The following is a 13,913-nucleotide window of genomic DNA, read 5'->3' on the forward strand; positions in this document are numbered from 1 at the left end:
AAGCTACATCCTGTTTTTCATGTGTCCTTGTTGAAGCCTCATCATCCTGATCCTTTCCAAAGAAATGTCACTACTTCTCCTGATCCCATATTGGTCCAGGGTGAAGAAGAATACGAAATTCAAAGTATACTGGATTCAAGGATCCATCGTGGCTCCTTACAATACCTCATCAGATGGAAAGGATATGGAATTGATGAAGATACATGGGAAAACTCCTCTGTCGTTCATGCTGACAAATTAATTTCCAAATTTCACAAGCGTTACCCTTCTAAGCCAAGTCAATAGCACCCTGAGGTTGCTCATTAGAGAGGGGGTACTGTAATGCCTTAACTACGGTATCCTCTTACTTCCTGGTTCCACGGAGTCTAGCCACACCCCTCTATGACACGGTCTGCCTATTTAATCTGACTGCACCAGCTGATCAGGGCTGGATTATTGAACTACGTTCCTTACTCACAACCCGGCTACAACTTCGTTGTGAAAGCCTCTGCTACCAAACCGGACTGAAAGACTCTGCAAAGTTCCCTTCACCTCTCCTCATCCAAGACTAAAGATTAAACAATCTTCATACGCCTCTGAGGATATCTCGGGAACCAGTGTTCTATGTGCAGGAAGCTAAGTAAAACCAATGTGATAAGAGTTGCATCTAAAAGCTGTTATTACCTGTCTCCAAAAGTCCTTCGGTAAAAACAATCCTGTTACAGCTAAACTCAACTCATACTTCATATCAGTTATCTGCATCTGGCTTGCTTAAGTTAAAGTATGGAACAGCTATTGTAATTACTTATCACCTAAACCGTTAACTCTATTAAGAGACTCTTTATTGATTCAGTGTCTACAATTTTCTATCGTTTACTCCTTAAAGCTACAGTGCCTGTAATTGTGGACTTCAGTTATCATTTACTACTTAAAGCTACAGTGCCTGTAACTGTGGACTTCAGTTATCATTTACTACTTAAGCTACAGTGCCTGTAATTTGGAATTAAAGTTTTTACCTTTTACTTTCTTTAATAAATATTCAACTATACGAAATCTGCAGTTGTGTTCCTTCATAACAAATGTTTAAACGTGACACACTGCAGCATACACCATAACCACCATAGACTCCTCCAGAGAGCAAGGCAGGAACAAGCTCTTACAAAAGCTTAGTAGTGATTTAGCAAGGGAGAATGACAAGCATAGCAATCCCTTGTAGCAGATTCCCCCAATAAGAGATGGCATTTCAAATTGAGAGTGAAGTAGAACTGAAGCTTTTAATCAAACACTATGCTTTCATGCACATTTTACACACATAGTACTGCCCACAGGGTTTTGCAGAACAACCAATCAATATGTACAATACACTCAGACACTCCCACACAAAATCCTCCCCTCTGCCTGTGATATAATTACTGAACACAATGGTCTAATGTAATTATCACAGGCAGGAAAATACACAGTTTTACACAATATTCATAACTCTAAAAGTATACATCACATTCACATAAAACTTAGATTTTCAGAATCAGCATACTCCAAATACAAACATACGTCACAATCATACAAATTGGTCCAGTGGGTCAAAAGTTAGTTGGAAGTCCCTTTGTGACTATCTGCAAGCATGGCTTGGGTGTGGTAAGCCAATACCTCCAGCATACAGAAAATAGCTCTATTCACAACAACAGTAAAAACACATAAAAATACATAATTCCTATTATACTTAACAGAACTCCCACATTCAACCTATCCCTAGATAGCTTGGATCTGAGCGCTCACTATATCCGAACAGCGCTCAGATAACACAAACATAGTCAAATCGCCATGGGGTTAAACCATAGCAATAAGTTCCAACTGGTCTGGCAGTGTCCCTGGGACAACGCCCTGCTGGAAAACAATAGACAGGAAACGGGGGAGGGGCACACCTTCTCATATATTCAAAGGGGCAGAAAAAGTGTTTCAAAATCCAATAAGCCCAAATCATGTCTTTAAAGGGCAATACATCCCAGGGGCCATAGTCACATGGCAGGAGGATGGCAATCAGTCTTCTTAATGCCCAGTGGCGACGTTGGTTTCGCCACACCAATGTTCTACCCAACAACAAGAAAGTTCTTCCCAATGAATTCCTGAATATTATCCCTTAATAGCCCTTCAAATATTTTCCCAGTCACAGAAGTTAAGCTCACAGGTCTATAATTTACAGGCAAGGATTTTAACTCTTTTTAAATATAGGAACAACATCTGCTTCCTCCAATCCTCCGGTACAATACCTGAAACAAAAGAATCTTGAAAAATTAAATACAGAGGTTCACTTATTTCCCCACTTAGCTCCTTAAGTACTCGTGGGTGAATACATTGTGATGAAAGTAACCTCATCACGGGTGCTTGGAGGGGCCTGGTGGCTTGCCTCTTGCCAAAAGACTATGGGTCAAGTCAACGACTGTAAAAACACATATTTTATTCCCCATGGTTCGGCACTTTCCATGGAACTGAATGCTAGCTCCCTGGTGGCCATTCGCATGCATTAAAACTGCAGATAGACTTCAGGGGGACTTAACTGCGAATACCCTGGTACTATTTTCGGCATGAAGACTTCACAGTTCCTGGTCAGTCCCCCAGCGGCACTTAGCCACGGTTCTATAGAACTATTTTTGGCATGAAGACTTTGCGGCTGCCGGTCGACCGCCAGCGGCACTTAACCGCAATTAGAACCGTTTTGTGCATGGGACCATGCGTGCGGTCAGGAAAAACTAACTTCCAGGAAATTCCTGAACCCCTGAACTGATCTGGGTGATTTTTGGATATGTTGGTCACCCAGATCAGGACTATCAGGGGATGTAACTTCCGTGTGGATTGTATCTGTTTTAAGGCATTTTTAAAAATGTGTGTTTTTTGTGTTTGGAGATAATTCAGTTTAGTATAGTGCTTGACTCAATTATCTCCTAAGTAAAGGGGAAGGCTAATTATATTGTATATGGGAGTGTCATGCATTGTAACCCTGTTGTTATTGGTTTATAATTTTGTATTGCAGTCCCCAACAAGGTCCATGTGGGAGTACCCCTTGCATGATGATTGTCCTGTGGCTCCCATTAAACTGAGATTCATTTGCCCCTTCATGAAGTCTTGGCTCATGAACTACATTCACTCTGGGGATTGCTATAATCACAATACTCCCCTGAGTATAATCACTAGCTCTTATAAGAGCTGTTCCTGCTACGCTCTCTGGACTAGGAGAGGTCTACCCACTGTAAGCTGGTTCCTGGTCTTGGGTCCAGGGTGGGTGGAGGACAGCGAAACCCCAACCATGCTGCGGCGGTTCATGGGGTTTACGGTGGTTGTGGTTTTCCAGTACAGTGCTTATGGTGCTCGCAAGTACTAGGAAACAGCGATTGACGGAGGTACCCGGTCGGGGTGCCAGGCGATCCGTCACAAACGTTTTCAGGGTGTGGGGTGTAGAGGGTTAATTGCAGAGATCTTTAAATGAGATCTTATTTTCCACTGTCTGTTCCAATGTAAACTTTAATTATAAACTTACTCTGCCTTTTGTTTCCTTTGATTTGATGCCATTAATTTAGGTTTAGATTGTTGGCAGGAATCACCCTGAAAAAAACACATTTTACCAGTTGCACAATAACCCTTTCACTGCCAAAAATCCAAGCAACACGGATAAACTCTCTATACTTATACTTTGAACCATCCAGCAACTCATGTCATATCATTATTCATGGGAAAATAGGTTTTGGTATGTATTTTAGTTCTCTATTTAAAAAAAAAATGTTTTGAAAAAAATGGGCATGTCCGTGTACTGCAACATTTATATCAGGTATACGAATTACGAATATATTTTGCAGACACTGATTGGCACATTTTCCTGCTATTATGTTCACAGATCAAATGAGAAAAAATAACCAATAGAGTGAAAACCTGGAGGAGCAGTAACATAAAATATATGCTTTTATATTTCTTTTGGTCACTTCTTGATCTGTGAATAAAATAAGCATTTAGCTGCTGTCCCATAACACTTAATCATTCTTACTCCCATCAGTCATGGGAATTACAAAGTAAATTCATCTGTTCATCCCCTCTCCGTATTGCTTGATTTCATGATTCGTTCTTATTGCAATTTGAAGTTACTATATTCGGAATATAGTACTATATTCCTCTCATCCAGCACTCCTATACTTGGGGATTTCTATATCCCAATCAACAACCCCAATTGCACTGATGCCTCTCGTCTGCTCTCTGTAACCTCCTCCTTTGGCCTTACGCAATGGTCCAATTTAGCAACCCATACAGTGGGAAACACTCTTAAATTTGTCTTCATAAACCTCTGTACTGCCTTGTATCTCTCCAATATCCTTTTCCTCTATCTGACCACCATCTGCTGACTTTTGACATTGGCATACCTAAGACCCAATTGACACCACCGTCTGAACATCACAGAAACCTCCAATGTCTTGACCTAGAGCATTTCTCCACTAATCTCCAAACTCTCCTTTTACCTATCTCAAACCTCACCTGTCCTAGTTCTTCAACCTCCTTCTACAATTCCACCCTCTCCTCAATTCCACATCATGGCAACTTGTACATTTAAACGCAGCAGGCGCCCCCAACAACAACCCTGGCACACCAAGCTCACTCGATATCTCCAAAAATGCTCCAGAACTGCTGAACGCTGTTGGAGAAAGTCTCACTGTGCATCTGACTTTCTCCACTATAAATTTATGCTGAGCTCATACAGCTGGGCTATTTCCTCTGCAAAAGTTAATGTGACGAGAGCAATCTCGCCACATTGCTTTGGAGAAGCCTGGTTGCCCGCCTGCTCCCTTTAGACTATGGTCCTGCATTTTAAACTTTTATTTTACCTGAAGAAAGGTTTATTTGTGCCTTTCTGCGGACTGTTAAAGCCATGCTACCCCAGATAGCTATGCCATGGAGCCCAGCCGTATACTGAAAGACTGTATGAAAGACTTTGGCTCCATGGCGATTGAACTGTATGTATGTGATCTGAGCGCCATTCGGTGATAATGTGCTCTCAGATCTAAGCTATCTGGGGATATGTGGAATGTATATGTTTTATGTACTAAATGTAACATTATGTATGTTTATGTCTTTTATTGTCCTTTGTCTGCCATGTGTGTAATGGAGTTTTGCCTCTGTCCTTGGAGATAATTGGATTCCTTCCCAATTATCTCCAGGCCAGAGGGGAGGGATTGTATGTGGGTGTGTTTTACGGTTCTCCTGTAAATGATTGGTTGCATGGGGACTTGCATAAAAGCCAGTGTGTGGCCATTACAGTTGAGACCACTGCTTGACCCTCAACACGGAGCCTTGTCTCGTTCTTGGGGGGATTCACTGTATGCTGATTGCCAGGAGTGTAAGCTGATTATATGCTTTTCCTGTTCGTCTGCTGGCAGCTATTCGTGAGGTTCCAGTTCGGAGTTGGAGTGCTATTTTGTATCCAGTTTGGGAGTTTGGTGTTCTGCAGTAGCTGTGCCTGTCTCAGAAAGGGGATTATCGCCTAAACGGATTTTAACCCCTTGTCTGCTGAAACGGTCAGTTACAGTTAAACACTTCAATACCCTCATAACCACACTCTCCTGCGAACCCAAACTACTATTTCACACATTTAACTCTCTTCTTCGCCCTGCTGTTCCTCCTCCACCTACTAACTTGACCGCCTCAGAGTTGCAATTCACTTCACTGACAAGATCTCTACAATCAGAGAAGATATCTCTCATCTTTCTTCTTCCCCTTACAATATTTCCCCTAACTTCACTCCCTCTGCTGTTCTATGTTCATTCGCACCCACTACATTGGAAGAGGTTTCTGTTCTGCTCCAGTCCTCCCACCCCACCACTAGATCCAGGCCTCCCACCCCACCACTAGATCCAATTCCCTTGCACCTCATCCATACTCTGTCTTCTTCTCTTTCTCCACCTCTCACTTCTCAATCTCTCTCTCTCCTCTGGTATATTTCCATCGCCCTTCAAACATGCAACTGTAACCCCAATTCTAAAGAAGCCCAATCTTGACCCTAACTCCCCATCCAACTATTGTCCTATCTCGCTACTGCCTTTTGCATCCAAGATCCTTGAAAGAATTGTGTATGCGAGATTGACAGATTTCCTTGAGTCCAACTCTCTGCTAGACCCGCTTCAGTCTGGTTTCCGCGCTAAGCACTCTGTGGAAACGGCATTGACCAAAGTATCCAATGATCTACTCACTGCAAAATCTCGTGGTCACTACTCTATCCTAATTCTCCTTGACCTGTCTGCGACTTTTGACTCTGTTGATCATCAACAGCTTCTTCTCATCCTCCACAATATCGGTCTACAAGATATTGCTCTCTCCTGGTGCTCCTCCTACCTCTCCCAGCGCTCTTTCGGTGTTTCTTTTTCTGGCTCTGCTTCTTCTCCCTAACTCCTCTCTGTTGGTGTCCCCCAAGGTTCAGTCCTTGGTCCCCTACTGTTCTCCATCTAAACTGCCTCCCTTGGTAAACTCATTAGCTCCTTTGGCTTCCAATATCATTTCTATGCAGATGACACGCAAATCTACCTGTCCACTCCTGATCTCTCCCCGTCCCTCTCGACTAGTGTCTCTGACTGCCTCTCTGCTATTTCTAACTGGATGGCTGCCCACTTTCTTAAACTAAACTTGACCAAAACTGAAATTCTGGTCTTTCCTCCCTCAAGTGTTGTTACTCCTTTGTCTGTCTCCCTCCAAGTCAATGGTGCTACCATCAGCTCCACCACGCAGGCTTGCTGTCTAGGTGTTCTCTTTGACTCCGACCTCTCCTTCAAGCCTCATGTTCAATCTATTGCCTGTCATTTCCATCTCAAAAACATTGCGTGCATCCGCCCCTACTTAACGCCGGATGCGACTAAGGTGTTGGTCCATTCCACTGTCCTTTCTCGCCTTGACTACTGTAATCCACTTCTCAGTAGTCTTACGTGCTCCCAACTTGCGCCGTTACAGTCCATAATGAATGCGGCGGCGAGGCTCATCTTCCTGTCCGCCCGCACCTCCCATGCCTCACCCTTCTGTCAGTCCCTACATTGGCTTCCTATAAAATATAGAGCTCAGTTTAAAATTCTGGTTCTTGCTTTCAAATCGCTACATAATGCTGCTCCCACTTATCTATCCTCACTTATACACAAGTATGTCCCGTCTAGGCCCACTCGATCTGCTGAAGACTTACGTCTATCTTCTGTCTGTACTCCCACCTCTGATGCTCGCCTTCAAGATTTCTCAAGGGCTGCAACGTTCCTGTGGAACTTGCTTCCCTACTCCGTTACATGCTCACCCAGTCTCCACTCCTTCAAAAAATCTTTAAAAATCCACTTCTTCATAAAAGCATATAATTTAAACTGTTAAAAGCTCCTGCCTGACTGATTCCTCTTCTGCAACTGTCACTAGTCTAATATTATCCTTACCTTTTTGTGTCATTTTACCCCACTCCCTCTAGCATGTAAGCTCATTGAGCAGGGCCCTCAACCCCTCTGTTCCTGTGTGTCCAACTTGTCTGGTTACAACTATGTCTGTTCGTCCACCCATTATAAAGTGCTGCAGAATTTGATGGCGCTATATAAATAACAAAATGTAAATGTAATGTGGACTGACAGTGAGAAATAAATATACCCAATGGGATGAAATAACAGTAGGGCTGCGTCACATACAAGGGAGCGACTTATTAAATGAAACCGAAAAGATATAACTGGTATGTGAGCGCTCCAATTAATTATGCAGATCTACATAAAAATCAAGATGAAAATATCAATAAACTTAAAAATGACCAATCTCGCCGAGATCACCACAATGACCACCATAAACCACAATTGAATATACTGGGTGAGTCTTATCTGAATCAGAATACTCTACACATATATATAAGAGTATAACAAAATATCATTTATTGTATAATAAACCAATCATAAAAAATGAAACAACATCTCAAAATGTCCAGTATCAGATGTAAACGTGATGAATAGTAAGGGGCCCCTTATTCATATTCTTGTCGACAAAGGACTGATGTAAAAAATCAGAGATGTGCACATAGGCATAAAAACTATATGTGAACTAAAAAAGTTCAAGCAGTAGGCTCCAGTCCAGTCCGTGAAAAAATATATAAGTGGATAAACGGATAGTGCCCAGACGACCAAGCCGTCTTACGGAGAGGGAGCTCAAACACCAGCCAAACACCCTGGTCAAGACTAAGAGGGAAGCGATAGGGATGGCCCCAAAGGTAAAAAATCACATCCAGATATGGAAAACTATGGGGATATCACTTCAGCAACTTACCCTATCCGTCCGACCATCGGGTGAGAAACTGGGAGCACATAAACTCCAAACCGTGAGGGCTGCAGGAAAAAGGCCGTTCTCGCCAGGTTGCTTGCCGAAAATCAATGGCGGGTCGTAAAGGACGAATCGGCTGGGAAGTTCAAATCCGTCGGCGGTGTGGTGAGGTAGCAGACAGCACGTCTACGCGTTTCGTCCTAGCTGGAGGACTTTTTCAAGACCCTAAGGCTATATAAATAACATAATAATAATAATAATAATACTATCCGATTGCCTAAAATTCCTGGCATTCATAGTGTTAATATGGAAACTCCAATTATAAATAAAAAGTCATGCCATTATAACAAATGGTTATTCATTGCGCATTTTGTATGTATTTTAAATATTATTATTTAGTTGTTTCTAAAAAAGTTAACGCCATTGTGTATGAGTTCAAGCCTCTGCCATAATTTTCTTCATGACTCAATCTTTGCCTAAAGAATTGCATCATAAAAAATGCAACTCAACCTTCTAGTTGGTAGCGTTTTTCTTGAGTCAAACTTGCGTCTTTTTAGCGTTACTGGTAAAGTTAAGCCGGCATCTAGTGGCTCACTTACCTTTTGGTGCACAAGGATGAAGCAAACCAATGGTATTAAGCCACGGGCTCTTAAACATCTCCTGCCACTGGCTAGATGCCCTGTTGTGGTTCTTGCCAAACCAATATCGTGTTTCGTTCCAGTTGTGATTGTTGGTTCTGACCTTGGCTTGTTACTCGATTGTGCGTATCTGTCAGGATCGGGTCAGGGATCCAACACGCAGAGTACAAAGAGTAGCAGATACGTATACCGGTCCTTAGAATGGCCGGACTTAACGTATAACTACGATAGAATGGTCAGAGACAAGCCGAGGTCGAGGGAACGAGAAGACAGGTAAGCGAGAGACAAGCCGGGTCAAGGATAACAGAAAGACAGGAGAGTAAATACCAAAGCCGGATCAGAACCAAAAGGCAAGAGAATAACAAAGCACTGTGTGACTAGGCGGACTAGAACCACGACAGGGCAATGAGTAAATGAGAGAGCCACTGTTAAGTATCCTGGCTAGGGAGAGAAGACACGCCTCCGGCGAGTCCTGATTCGTCTCCCGAGATTTGAGTGACAGGACGTTCCGGGTTGGCGTCATGACGTCGACCTCCGGTCCTCCTGCTATAAAAGGAAGTGACTCCCTCGCGGCCGGCGTTAGCAAGACCGAGTGAACCGCGAGGGGCCGAGGAGACATGCCGTCCGGACGGATAAACTTCTACGTCTCTACCTCTCTCAGAGGTAGAGGCCTCAGGTACCCTGACAGTACCCCCCCTCTCAGATACGCCCACCGGGCGGAAGGAGCCGGGGCGAGATGGAAAGCGGGAGTGAAATGCCCTGCGAAGGCGAGGAGCATGAACATCCTCTTGTGGTACCCAACTCCTCTCCTCAGGACCATAACCCTTCCAGTCAACCAAATATTGTACTCTCCCCCGGGAGACACGAGAATCAATAATGGAGTTAACCTCATACTCCTCCTGACCCTCCACCTGAACAGGGCGCGGAGGGGCGATTGTGGAGGAGAACCTGTTACAGATTAGAGGTTTCAGCAATGACACGTGAAAGGAGTTCGGGATGCGTAAAGTAGCTGGGAGAGCTAGACGATACGCCACTGGGTTAATTCGAGTCAAGATCCTGTAGGGACCAATATAACGAGGAGCGAATTTCATGGAAGGAACTTTAAGGCGAATATTCCTTGTACTCAACCAAACTCTATCGCCTGGAACAAAATTCGGAGCCGCCTTTCTACGTTTGTCAGCATGTTTCTTAACCAGTATAGAATTGTGTAGAAGAATCTGTCGAGTCTGGTCCCACAACTTCCTCAAATTGGCCACATGGACATCAACCGACGGCACTCCTTGGGAAGGAGAAACCGAGGGAAGAATAGATGGATGAAAGCCATAGTTCATGAAGAAGGGGCTTGAATGCGTAGAGTCACAAACGAGATTGTTGTGCGCAAACTCCGCCCAAGGAATCAAACCGACCCAATCGTCCTGGTGTTCGGAAACAAAACAACGTAAGTATTGCTCAATCTTCTGGTTGGTTCGTTCGGCAGCTCCGTTAGACTGAGGATGATAGGCGGACGAAAAATTCAATTTGATGCCTAATTGAGAACAGAAGGCTCTCCAAAAACGTGAAACAAATTGGGAGCCTCTATCAGAAGTGATCTCCGAAGGAATCGAATGCAAGCGAAAAATCTCTTTAGCAAAGATCTCCGCCAATTCAGGAGAAGTCGGGAGTTTAGGCAAAGGTACGAAATGTGCCATCTTGGTAAACCTATCGACTACGGTAAGGATAACAGTGTGCCTTTTAGAAATAGGCAAATCCACAATAAAGTCCATTGCCACACAGGACCAAGGTTTGTCAGGAATTTCCAGAGGTTGTAGAAGGCCACAAGGAAGCGAATGCGGTAGTTTAGTCTTAGTACAGACCTCACAAACTCCGATAAAATCCTTAATATCCTTCCGTAACGAAGGCCACCAGAAATCCTTGGAGATCAAAGAATACGTCTTGCGAACACCCGGATGACCAGCCACCTTACTCTCGTGAAGACACTGTAAGAGCTCCAATTGGAGTTCAGGAGGAACGAAAAGTCTGGAAGCCGGAATCAGTCTAGGTGCCAGATGCTGCAAGCTCCTTATCTGATCAAGTAGCGGAGAATGGACTTTGAGAGTAGTGTTAGCGATAATGTTACACTTGGGTACTATAGAGGACAAAACCGGCTCAGATACGGCAGCAGGTTCATATTGGCGAGATAAGGCATCGGCTTTAGAATTCTTAGAACCTGGCCTATATGTGAGTACGTAGTTGAAGTGAGTGAGAAATATGGACCAACGAGCCTGTCTAGATGATAGTCGTTTAGCCTCTCCAATATAGGATAAGTTTTTATGATCTGTCAAAATCGTAACAGGATGCAAAGTACCCTCCAACAAATGTCTCCACTCCTTCAAGGCCATTATAACCGCTAGTAGTTCCCTGTCACCAATGTCATATCTGCTTTCAGTACCTGACAATTTTTTGGAAAAGTATCCACAAGGATGTAATGGTTTATCAACACCCAACCTTTGGGACAGAACAGCACCTATACCTGTCTCAGAAGCGTCAACTTCGAGTAGGAAAGGTAGTGTAGTATCAGGGTGAACTAAAATTGGTGCGGAAGCAAACAGCTCCTTGAGTGTCTTAAAAGCCAGAAGTGCTTCAGTAGACCAATTCTTAGTATCAGCCCCTTGTTTGGTCATATTGGTGATGGGAGCAATGATAGAGGAGTATCCCTTAATGAAACGTCTGTAGTAATTGGAGAAACCAATAAATCTCTGGATAGCCTTGAGACCCTTAGGTAAAGGCCAATCTAATATGGATTGGAGCTTCTCCGGATCCATTTCAAACCCCTCCCCAGAAATCACATAACCAAGAAAGGTAGTTTGGGATTGGTCAAAGCTGCATTTCTCTAGTTTCCAGTATAAGCCATGCTGAAGAAGTTTGTGTAAAACCCTTCTGACTTGTCCGTGGTGAGTTTCAATATCCCTGGAATGTATAAGTATATCATCAAGGTATACAATCACACAGTCATCTTGAAACTCCCTAAGAACCTCATTAATAAGGTCCTGAAATACCGCCGGGGCATTGCAGAGACCAAAAGGCATTACAGTATACTCATAGTGCCCATATCGAGTATTGAATGCAGTTTTCCACTCGTCTCCGTCGTGAATTCTCACCAAATTATAAGCACCTCTAAGGTCTAACTTAGTGAAAATCTTAGAAGTTTTTAATCGATCAAAAAGCTCGGTGATCAAGGGAATCGGATATACATTTCTAATGGTTATCTTGTTAAGACCTCGGTAGTCAATGCAGGGTCTTAAAGAACCATCCTTCTTTTTAACAAAAAAAAATCCAGCCCCAGCAGGAGAGGAGGATCTTCTAATGAACCCCTTGTCTAGGTTTTCACGAATATACTCCTCTAGAACTAAGTTTTCATTCGTAGACAAAGGGTATACATGACCCCTGGGGGGCATAGTACCAGAAAGTAAATTAATTTTGCAATCAAAAGGCCTATGTGGTGGTAAGGTATCAGCCTTTCCTTTGTCAAATACTGCCTTTAAATCTTGATGCAAGAGCGGTATCTGTACTTTGGTAGAGTCGGTAGCGTTATTAAGTGAGTTGACACTACAAAGAGGTGACACTTTCTTTAAACAATTCTCTTGACAATCCTGACCCCACGAAACTATTTCCCCTGATCTCCAATCTATAACGGGGTTATGTCTCTTAAGCCAGGAGTATCCCAGGACTATGGGAACAGAAGGAGATGAAATGAGTAGTAGGGATATTTCCTCCTTGTGTAGAATACCAGTAGTTAAGTAAAGAGGTGTGGTCTCCCGGAAAATCACCGGCTCAACTAAAGGTCTACCATCAATGGCCTCAACAGCCAAGGGTGTCCTCCTTAACTGGGATGGGATAGTGTGTTTGGTGAGAAACTTTTGGTCGATAAAACTCTCAGCAGCGCCGGAGTCTATCAATGCCATAGTCTCTAAAGTTCCCTTTTCCCAAGTTAAAGAGACCGGTAATAGGAGTCTATGTTCTTTGTAGTTATGAGTAGAGGACAAAATCGAAACACCCAAGGTCTGTCCTCTAGAGAAACTTAGGTGCGAGCGTTTCCCGGACGACTGGGACAGCTCAAACGTACATGACCTCTGACCCCACAATACATACACAGTCCCTCCCTTCTCCTGTACTGTCTCTCCTCCTCTGAGAGACGAGTAAGGCCTAACTGCATAGGTTCTGAAACCTGTGGAGTTTTGGTTTCAGAAATTTGAAATGATGGTGCTAGTCTAAAGGAAGATTTACCGGTTCTATCTCGAGTATTCTGCCTCTCCCTTAGACGTTCGTCAATACGAGAGATAAAGGAAATTAAGTCTTCCAGGTTCTCGGGAAGCTCTCTTGTCGCTACCTCATCAAGTATTACATCGGATAATCCATTTAAAAATACGTCTATATAGGCCTGTTCATTCCATTTTACCTCTGCCGCCAAAGACCTGAACTCTAGTGCGTAATCCACAAGTGTTTGGTGGTCTTGTCTAAGGCGCAACAGTAATCTGGCTGCATTGACCCTCCTGCCAGGGGGATCAAAAGTTCTTTTAAAAGCAGCTACAAAGGCATTATAGTTATAGACTAATGGATTATCATTCTCCCACAACGGATTAGCCCATCTCAGAGCTTTCTCAATGAGTAAGGTAATAATAAATCCCACTTTTGCCCTATCAGTAGGGTATGAACGGGGCTGTAGCTCGAAATGGATACTGATCTGGTTCAAAAAGCCACGACACCTCTCAGGAGAACCAGCATAACGTACAGGTGGGGTAACTCGGGAAGAAGCACCTACAGTAGCTACCTCTAGCCCTGAACCCACAGAAGAAGCAGACATATTACGCATCTCCTCAGGTGGATTAATAGGACGAGATAGCAGCGCCTGTAGTGCTAGAGCCATCTGATCCATCCTATGATCCATGGCGTCAAACCTAGGATCAGGAGAACCAAGCTGACAATTTGTACCTGCAGGATCCATGGCCCTGTCGTAATGTCAGGATC

The sequence above is a fragment of the Pelobates fuscus genome, chromosome 10 (assembly GCF_036172605.1).
Source record: "Pelobates fuscus isolate aPelFus1 chromosome 10, aPelFus1.pri, whole genome shotgun sequence".
Lineage (NCBI taxonomy): Eukaryota > Metazoa > Chordata > Amphibia > Anura > Pelobatidae > Pelobates > Pelobates fuscus.